This window comes from Meriones unguiculatus, chromosome 15 (assembly GCF_030254825.1).
Source record: "Meriones unguiculatus strain TT.TT164.6M chromosome 15, Bangor_MerUng_6.1, whole genome shotgun sequence".
Lineage (NCBI taxonomy): Eukaryota > Metazoa > Chordata > Mammalia > Rodentia > Muridae > Meriones > Meriones unguiculatus.
Window position 1 is genome coordinate 78,066,400 of NC_083362.1, and position 10,475 is coordinate 78,076,874.

The 10,475-nt window shown below is 51.6% G+C and overlaps 1 protein-coding gene across 18 annotated transcripts in view; it reads right to left on the minus strand.

The window, feature by feature from the left end:
- Kif1a (kinesin family member 1A) overlaps positions 1–10,475 on the minus strand; it is an 84,636-nt gene extending 74,161 nt beyond the window's left edge. For 14 of the 18 annotated variants that reach the window (XM_060368901.1, XM_060368900.1, XM_060368899.1 and 11 more), the window contains exon 1: positions 10,319–10,475. The gene's annotated coding sequence lies outside the window, so the exon portion shown is untranslated. Of the gene's footprint in view, positions 1–3,022; positions 3,122–8,875; positions 8,898–9,595; positions 9,741–10,018; positions 10,237–10,318 lie in introns of those variants that run through there. The other 4 variants (XM_060368886.1, XM_060368887.1, XM_060368889.1 and 1 more) reach the window with 4 other exon arrangements.

Consider the following 10,475-nt stretch of genomic DNA (forward strand, 5'->3'; position numbering starts at 1 on the left):
TGAGCAAAACCACAAACTTTTCTAAATTATTAGATATAATTGAGTCAATTATTTAAAAATTCACCCACAAGCCAGGCACCATGGTGGGTGTCTGCATTTTTAGCACAGAAGAGATTGAGGCCAGAGGATCATTTGAGCCCAGGAGTCTGATAACAACCAGGGCAACAGGGCAAGATTCCACCTCAAGAAAAGAACTAAATTAAATAATGTAAATATGAAGTATTATGTTGAAGTATTATGATTTTTATATAAATATTATACTTACATATCATAACAATAAACTATAAATTTGTCAACAACCTAGACAAAAAAACTAGTAGTATTTTATAAGTGGGCTCCACCATACATTTTTTTAAAAATAATTCTAATTTTATATAGACTTTACAAGAAAAGGGGCATGGGAGAGAAATGTGGAGAGAAAGTATATATTTCCAATTTATTCACTGAGACTAACATAACTTTGGTGACAAATTAAGTAAGGAAAATTAGAAAAATAGATATTATAAATCAGTTTCATTAATGGACATAGATTCAGGAGTCCAGAAGAATTAGTGCCAGAGATGACAAGATGGCTCAGTGGGTTAAGGCACTTGCCACTAAGCCTGTCAATCACAAGCACCCACATGGTGGAAGGAGAAAACCAACTAACATGAGTTGTCTTTTGGCCTCCACAGGCATGGCCATGGCTCTCAAGTGCACTAACACATACACAATAAATAAATAAACAAATGTAATTTTAAATTTTTAATTAGCAAGAAAACCTGGAACTCCTGAAATATTGGCATAAATCTTAACAGGGACATCTGTTATTGTGATTCATCACACACCCAAGAAACAGGGGAATGTATGACACCCTCATAGATATTTTTTTTAAAACAATTAAGTCAGTAGTCTTCTATACCCACATATAATAAATCTCTGAGCAATATTTGGAGAAAATGATTTTTAAATCCCAGAAGCCATCCACTGAAACCCACCCAAACATTGCACCGTCAGTGACTTGGAAAAAAGATCGTTCCATCTATAACAAACTTGGGACCAGCCCAGGTGACTGCCCCTCACTTCTGCTTAACTGTTCCAGAAGCTCCAGTCACACAGTAAGACAGGAAAAACAACAAAGATGAGAGAGAGACAGAGAGAGCATGTAGACAGTCACCATTCAGTCTAGTTGCTTATTTGCACAGACATCATGATTTCCCACAAATCACGAGCAAGAGCAAATCTTCAGCAAGATTGCTGGAAATCTGCATGTTGATACACACCAGGTCAGAGAATTAGAAATATCTTACAGTGCCATTTAAAGTACTGTCCAAACTACAAAATACCTAAAGGTCATCACTAAAAGGCCTATAAAATTTTCATGAAGAAAAATGTAAGAGTTTACCAAAAACGTGACAGAAGGTCTAAATAAAGACCTATGACCTTTTCCTCTCTGTTTCTGTGCCCTTTGTATGTACAGTGTGTGTATGGTGCCTACAGGTGCATGAGGGGGTAAATGGGGGCAGAGGTCTCGCTGACCCTGGGGTTCACCCATTCAGCTAGAACTGGCTGGCTGGCATGCCCCAGGAGCCTTCCGGTCCCTGCTCCCCACCATTCGGATTACAAGCAAGAACCTCCCACCCTCTACTGTGCTGGGGATCAAGTTCAAGTCCTCCTGTTTGTCTGGCACAAGCTCAGCTACCTCCCCAGCCAGAGCTATGTATGACCTTTTGTGAAAAACAAAAATCTCAAATATGTTGCCTTTTATGTAAATTGATCTAAAAATTCAAATGATATTTTAATCTCTTTTATTAAAGTTGGCAACTTGCTTCTAAAAATGTGTGTGGGAGAATATGAATATGGCAACAACAGCAACAAGTCTGAAGGAAACAGACCATGGATTCACTGTCCCGGGGCTACAGCTTGGATTTGCAGTTCCCAGCCTCAGCCCATGTAGCTTACACTACTGGGAGGTGATGTGACTTTTAGGGGAGGACCTAAAGGGTGGTCTTCCATTAGGGGAAGTACTCGGCAGGATCAGAAGGACCCCAGCCCCTCTCTGTCTCTCTCCTAAACATGAAATAAAAAGTGGCCTTGCTGACAGTGAACTCCTGCATGACACCTCAACATAGGCCCAAAGGAATGTGTCCACTAAACCTTGGATCCAAACCCTGAACCTTCCTAAACCTTCTCCATTTGTAAGTCAATTCTGTTGGGTATTTGTTGTAAGAACAGCTAACACATTTGGTTTCAGCTATCTGGAGAGTCAACCATATCTGCAAAACTAAGCAGATAACTCCATTTTAAACTTGTTAAGGCTTGTGATTTTGATAGCTCCACTTCATTATGAACTAATGTTAGCCTCTCACTGTGCTCATCCCATAAACTAAACTTTATCAGATACACATAAATAAGAAAAAACAGTCTCTGTGGGGTTGTGTCCCACCATGGTTTAAAGCATGTACATTGGGTCTTGGGATGTGTCCCATGCAGATCAGGAGGTACAGTACAGTACTGGGACTGAGTGGGAAGCTGACTGTGGTGAACCCGTTTCTGTAATCCCAGCATTTAGGCAGGAGAGACAGAAGGATAAAAGGTTTATGGTCATCTTCCACTCAAAATAAATTCAGAACCAGTCTGGACAACCTGTGATTTCAGATAGATGGATGGTAGATAAATGGATGGATGGATGGATGGATAGATAGATAGATAGATAGATAGATAGATAGACAGACAGACAGACTGGGTGATATAGGGAGGGACAGAAACCCACCCATGTACACAGAAAAGATAAGAAACAAATCTATGGAAATATAGCCCTTTGTATGCAGTGCAGCCACAGCTAGGGAGATATCTCCGTGGGCTACAATGCTTGCTGACCAAGCATAAGAACACATTTCCTACATTTATGTAAGAAGCCAGTACACCTGTAACCCAAACAGGGGTTGAGGGGGCAGGTTACAGAGACAAAAGTGTCACGGGGCTTACTAGCCAACCAGCCTAGCTGAAAAATGGTGAGCTAGAATCAGGGAGAGATTCTTACCTCAAAAGAGTACGGTAGGAGATAATAGTAGAACAGGACACTCAGAATCTCCCTCTGGCCTCTGAATGTCTCTGCATGTGCAGACATGGCCACAAACACCTGTGCACATATGTACATGTAAACACACACATACGCATACACACGAGATTTCATACATATATATGTGTGTATATATATGTATATACAATATATATATTGTTTTTCAAGACAGGGTTTCTCTATGTAGCCTTGGCTGTCCTGTACTTGCTTGGTAGACCAGGCTGGCCTCAAACGGTGATCTGCCTGCCTCTGCCTCCCTGAGTGCTGGGTTATAGGCGTGCACCACTTCACCCAACCTATACACGTATTTTTAAAAAGGGTAGCTAGGGTAACCTCGTCATCACTCCAGAGGGTGGGGGGAGAGTGAACTCTCTCAGAGGCAAAGAGAACCGGTTACTAGGCACAACAGTGGGGAAGGCTAATGTGTAGTGTGGGCATGGCAGAGTCAAAGGGAAACTGAGCTGCCTTGGGGCTCCCAAGCCAGGGAGCAGGACGCATACTGGGGCACCAGAAGCATCGCTGCCACTGTCTGACAGGGAGCAGGACCCACACTGGGGCACCAGAAGCATCGCTGCCACTGTCTGACAGGGAGCAGGACCCACACTGGGGCACCAGAAGCATCGCTGCCACTGTCTGACAGTGGCAAGGGCGAGGGTGCAACTATATCTCAGGCTTCTGCATCAACATGGGACAGTACTGTGCACGGGGAGAGCAAGGAAATGCCAAATCACCGTGGGCAGCAGGCAGGAGACAACCATGATGCAATGGCTGAGAGTGCAGCCATGGCTCGAATCTAATCCCCAGAGTCATGTGTTAACAGCATCTTTAGGATGAGGAAATGTGCTGTTTGAAAATTCATGGTTTAATGGCTCATCATAGGAGCAACTTTAATAGAAAATCACATGTATTCTGTCTTGAATGGGATAGTTCTGGCTGTTAGATGCAGTTTAAGTCCTTCGCCATAGCTGAGCGAAGGCAGGCACCATGCTCTTTGACTGTAGGCCAAACAATCTCTGATGTTTTATGAGTTACATGGTCTCAGGTATTACATGATAGTTACAGAACCTGGATCAACACATGCAGAAAGCAGACAAGCATGTGGGCGAGCATGAGTAGAAGGTGCCCTCGGCCACCAGGGAAGACTCTGCAGAGAACACGTGAGTGCCTCCCTGGCGACCCAGAAGCCTTTGCTTCAGGATCTGTCTACCTTTAAGATAGAGCAGTGGGCTGATATGCACACACACACACACACACACACACACACACACACACACCAGGGACATTGAAGAATACAACATCAACAGGTTCTTCTCCCTGAGCACTGAATCATTTCAAAGAACATGACAGCAAAATCTGAAATGGGTTTTCTTCACATCAGAGTGGATGCACAGAGTCAAAGCAGGCCGGTCCATACCCGAGACTTCCAAAGAGCGAGGACAGGACCCTCAGACAATTGACAATCAGGCCTGCCAGTCACACTGAGACCTCATAAAATCAGAGGAATGCCATAGAGTGAGCCTAGTGATGAGAAAAAGGGGCCTGGGTCCCCTGCAGTGATGAACTGAAGCAGAGAACAGATGCTTGGGTGCTAATCTTCCCAGGGCTCATGTTCGGGCACCCAAAGAAGCCAGAGGAAGGTGAGGGGCATAGAGCTAAACACGAAACTCTACCCCACTGCCACCATCTACCTCAGAGCAGGCAGCACCACTGGGACCATCAGCAGACAGCTGAATGCTTTTTTTTCCCACAAATATTACAGAGCATAGCCTTCAGGGCAGAGGTTGGGACTGGAACTCTGGTGCTAGGTGGGCAACTTGGCAGCAGCCATCCTGTCACCTGGGCCTGAGCCTGCAAATAATCCAGTCAGAGCCCCACTCAGAGGAAGCGGATGTATCACAAAGCACTCTTCTGTCACTGGACCTCCCAAGACGTGTGTGCACCAATGAGGACTCCAGCCTCTATGAGTGCAGCAAATGTGCAAAGTGAAGGGCTTGAGGAAAGCAGCAGAAAAATGGACTCCATGGGAAAGGGAAGCCACAGACAAACAGAACAAGCAAACAAAACCCCAGCTTACATACTCAAGTGCTTTAGGAAGAGCCACCTTCCACTGTAGGAACAGGATGCTCTGAGGTGGGAGGGATTAGAGTTAACAAAGTCAATGTGTTAGAGATACTGGAAAAGGGGACAGACAGACTTTCAGACCAAGAACTGGAAACAGAAGTCTAAAAGTTGCCCATTCAACAGAAAAGACAAGGACACAAATGTGGAGGGGGAAAAGCAGCAGCATAGGAATCTGAGAAGAAAGGAGGGGAAAGGTGGGAGGATTGTAAAGCTAAAAAGAAGAGGCCTGCTCTCCCATTCGAATGGCCCAGAAGCACTGTTACAAACAAAAACCCACTGAGGTTGATCCAAATAGAATCCCATGGAAAATGAAGAATTCAGGGAGAGGAGAATTACAAAGGCTCTCACAAGCACCCAGATGTCCAGGTCTCTGAAGCTGTGGCCTCCCAAGTGCTGAGGAAATGACTCACAGAACGATGAGGATGAGGCAGAGCCCCCTCACACATCATCGATTCATGCGTCATTTTCAATAAGTCTCCCAAGGATGCGCCCCAGCAAAACAAGATAGAAAAGCATAAACAGACAGCCAAGGGGACAGAATCAGACAAACTGACAGAAGGCAGTGACCAGCTGCAGAAGGTGAGCATTAGGCTGAGTGTAATCAGCCAGAAAGAAGGAGGAGGCTCCCAGGGCTGGGGGGTCAGGAAAGCAGGGACTCAGCTGAGCTGCAGAACCCTGGAGACAAAAGAAACCCACTCAGTTAAGGAGAAGAATATCTGAGGTCTAGAGAAAAGAAATCCCTGACCAAGAAATGTCTTGCCAGGGGCTGGACAGATGGCTCAGTGGCTAAGAGCACTGGCTGCTCTTCCAGAGGACCAAGGTTCAATTCCCAGCACCCACATGGTGGCTCACAACCATCTGTAACTCCAGTGCAGGGACACCGTCTTCTGGCCTCCTCAGGTACCAAGCATGCACAGACACACATGCAAACAAGACACCTGGACACAGAAAACTACCAAGCACAGAGGTAATGCACAGACAAGCAAAACTTCAGGCCAGTGTTCCTCCATGCTCCGCCATGCCGTAGAAGCACCTGTTGTGGCTACAGCTCTGCCCCATGCTGGGACCCGCAGCTACAGTGGCCTAGACTGAGAAGCAGGCAGAGAGTGAGCACCAATCATACAAGGCAGCTGAGTCCCCCGCCCCCAGGGCAGCAGCCTGGGGAGCTGGCGCCCACTGGCCCTGTCTCTTATGGTCTTACTCTGAAGTGGTGACAGGTGTGATAGGCAACTGAGGCCCACTTGAAGGTGGCCGGAAGTGAGGAGTCTTGGCACCTCACTGGGACATTCTGGACATCACATCCCCAGAGGCCAGCTCAAGGGGAGGGGTCCTTAGGGACAGCCAGGGGCTACTGTGACCCCTAGCGCTTCCCCCAAGAGCCAGCCTCAAAACTTCACAGAACCAACATTACCCCAGTTGACAGTGCAGTGGCAACTTACCATGAGCTTTTGATATCAAAGATGAACTCACTGAGTCTTGCTGAACGGTAGGAGGTGACACTATGCCACCACCCCTGGAAGGGGCAAGTAGTGGAGGCATAAGAGAAAACGGGAGGGCAGAGGGGAAGGATGGAAGGTAGACAGAAGGCACTAAAAGAGCAGCAATTGTTTGGAGCCTGGAAAAGTCAAGAATGACTTCTTCTGAGCCTCAGTGTCTGTATCTGAGTAACGGGGATGGCACCATTTCCTCACGGACATCTGAAAACATCTGATAATGGAATGCACACAATAGCACAGTACAGTTTATGTCATGTCATGTCCCCTGCCTTCGTCCCAGCCCCAAGCCTGCAGGAGAGAGGAGAAATGGGGAGGCGGGGTTCTGCACTCTGTGTGCAAGCTTTCTGAAGGAGGAAACACCCAAAAGGCCTTTCAGGATGACAGAGAAGATTTGGATAGGAAAAACAAAAAAACAAAACAGGGGACACTGAATGTATGTGTGTCTCCACATGTGTGTTTGTGTGTGCATGATTGTTACCTGTGCAGATGTGTGCACATATGAATGTGCTATGGTGTGTTTGTATCTGGTGTATGTAGTCCCAGCTCCACAAGGTAAATGTGGGGAAGATAAAGCCTTTAGGATCTCAATGGCCCTGACCTCTCCTGTGGCCCTCCTCTGAGCTGACCTCCGGGCTGTCCCAGCACAAGGTTAGTGGTACCCAGGAAGTCCTAGATGGGTGCTAGAAGTTCTGATTCCACCTCTGCCTGTCAGCCATCCTTAGATGGGCCACAGCTGCCTTCCCCACTTACCACCACTCAAGATGATGAGAGGTGAGATGAGATCAGTGGGAACCAGCTCCTAAGGCAACCTGAACAGGGGCTACTCAGCTACTTAGTGTCCTGACCCCAACTCCCACCTGCTTCTAGAACCAGAGCCGTCACTGCTGCGGGTCCCTAGCATGGGGTTGGAGTATCTGGGTAGGTGGAGCGAGTACTGCAGTCTGAGCAGGAGACAGCACATGGGGGGAGGGGGGAACCAGACCATCTGAATGTCCTGACCTTCCCACACCACACCTGGGCTAAGATTAAATGTAGGGTGTAAAGGCTTTGCTGGGGCAACTCAGGAACTACGTGGCTACAGGAGGGTCTGGGGTAGGCCCTGAGAAGGGTCAGGAGGCAAAGGCATCAGGAGGGCCTTTGCAGCTGACCCTGACTAAGTCCTCCATCCTTACAGTGTCCCATCCGCAGGCCTGGCTCAGCCAGCCCTTTCTTGAGTCACCATGACTATGAGAGAACTGTAGTCAGTGAGGCCAAGAGTGGGTCCATGCCTCTGGTTGGGCTCAGGAGGAGAGCAGCAGGCCAGCTACATCAGGTATCTGGGGAGTCTCTGCACTGCTTCCAGCGCGGGCGGTAGGAAGCTCTGTTCCTGGATCTGGTTTTGCCCATGCTCGAGGGAACATGTGGACCTCAGTACACCACAAATTACACGGTCATCTGCCAGCTCAGGGGCCCAGGCCCATCACTCTCCACAGGTGATCACTGAGCCCCTCCCATTTCTTAGAGAGATGGACCCTCCCCAAGAGCATGGCCAGGATGCAGGTTTTGTACGGGATGACACTCCTTGAACTCCAACCTTGTCCTCCTGGGCCTTCGCTAGGACTAGCCGGCTCCATCTGCTACCCCATCTTTGCTGCCCTTCCCACCAAACCCTGAACAAAGCCTACAGGAGGACTGCCCTGCTACATTTGGGGAGCGCACATCAACAGAACAGACAGAAAAATGTGCACAGAACAGGCTGGATCCTGAGACCGACAGACACCCCACCCCCACCCACTGGCCTGGTCCAGCCTGCAGGTTCCGTGCTCCATCTGAGTAGGGCATTAGGACAGCGGAAACGGAGAGAGGCGTTCAGCCTCAGAGCGGAGGGGAGATGGGGGAGGCATACTGCAAGCTGTCGCACAGGGACCTCCGAAGGCAGCCTCTCTAACCAGTGACCCACAAACCAGGAAGGACAACCTGCCCTTCAGATCCACCCCTACTGCAGGAGGATGCCACTAGTACCCTGTCTTGAGAACAGGGCCTTCCCCAAGCTTCACACGCGAGGACGCTGAGCCCCTGCCACCTCTGCCTGCAGAAGACCTGGGCGTTGACCCCACCCACCAAAAGCAAAGGAACCTCCGGAAGACGATGCTGGCCCTGAGGCCTGCGTGGACCTTCCAGACCCCTCACGCCGCCAGCTCACACCTGCCCGGCTCACCTGCTCCCCGCAGCCTGCCTAGGGCAGGTGACCAGCCACACCTGCAAAATGGCCGCCGCAGGTGCAGCCCCAGCCCCCCCAAATCCCACAGCTTCCCTGCAGCCGCGCCGTCTCCGCAGACAGAGGCGGTGAGCACGCTGTCCTGCCAGCGCTGTGCGCCCGCGGCTCCGCCGAAGCCTGCGCTGAGTCTGTGGGTCCCCGGGACTGGACTAGCACGAGCCCTGAGCGCAGCAGGAACTCCCCGCACCCCCTCCTCCCGCACCCTCGTGACCCGATCCGCTTGCCCTAGCAGGCCTCTAATCCCAGCAATGCGGTCCTCTCTCAGGAAGGCTGGCCGCCGGCGGCCGGGTCCTCCCGCCTCTGGTGAAAAGTCCCCATTCCTGGGGACGTGGGCGCGCATCGGGTCCGCGCCCGGGCGACGTCGCGCCGGCGCCCAGCAGGCCCCATGACTTGGCAATCCCTCTCTCCCCTCCCCCTCTCGCGCCTGCGACCCTGCACCTCCCCGCACCTCAGACCCTCCCTCTCCCTTAGCCTGAACGCGGTCCCTGCCGGGATGGGAGCAGAGGGCGGTGGCCTTCCCCTGGGAGGCAGCTGGGGCGAGGAGCGGCTTAAAGAGGGAGGGTCCTGCCAGGGTCTTCACAGGCAGTGTTCCTAGAGCCCGCCGACGCCAGACGCCCGGACGCGCCCCTCAGCCCCCTCCCTCCAGCCCCGGGGCCACACCTGTTACTGGGGCGCTAGCTTAGAAGCCACCGGGAGTGTCGCGGGTGCTTCTTTGAGCGCCGTGTCTTTCTGGAAGGGAAATGGGGTCTCTAGAGGGAGGAGCATCGGGAGCGATCCGAGTGATGGGCAGCCACCAAGTGCGCATTTAGCCGGTGGCCTGGCCGCGGCGCCGCAGCCCCCGCCCCGCCCGCCTGTTTTGCTGTCGGTTCCAGCGTCTGCCCTCCCCCACAGGGGACCAGAGCGGCTGCCCCGCGCGCCCTCCCCTAGGGCCTGGATCAGCAGCCGCGCCCCGTCCCGACGCCCCGCAGCCTCGTCCTGGTCCCTACTCCGCATCCCGCTTCCCCTCCCCCGCGGTTCTGCCGCATCCCTCTGGCTAGCTTTTCTGCGGTGGGGGGATACAGGGGAAAGAGGCTGTGCCCAGACCTGTTTATCCCGCTCGTGGCGACCTCCACCCACACAGGCCAGGGGTCGCGCCGCAGCTAAGGAGTCTTTTCTGAGGACCCTGAAAAGCTTCGCAGGGAGCAGCACCTCTGAATTCGCCTCTTTGTTCTTCGAAGAGGCGGGGGAAGGGAAGCCGCAGCTCCCAGCCCGCGCTTCGGGCGGCGACAAGGACATTGGCGCTGGCCCTGAATCCCCCACCGGATGCCCATTTAGTGCGGGTGTCGGTGACAGGTGCGGGATGACGGGCGTGGAGAGCGACAGGCCGGGGGGCGGCGGCCTTACCTCTCGGGTGTCACTGGCGATGGCCCCGCATGGGCGCTGACACCGGAGAGGGTCCCCGAGCCTGGAAACGCTGCCGCTCGCTGCCTGCTCCTGGTGCTGTGACGGCCGCACCGCGTGACGAGCTCCGCGCCCCCGGCCCGGCCCGCCCCGAGCCCCT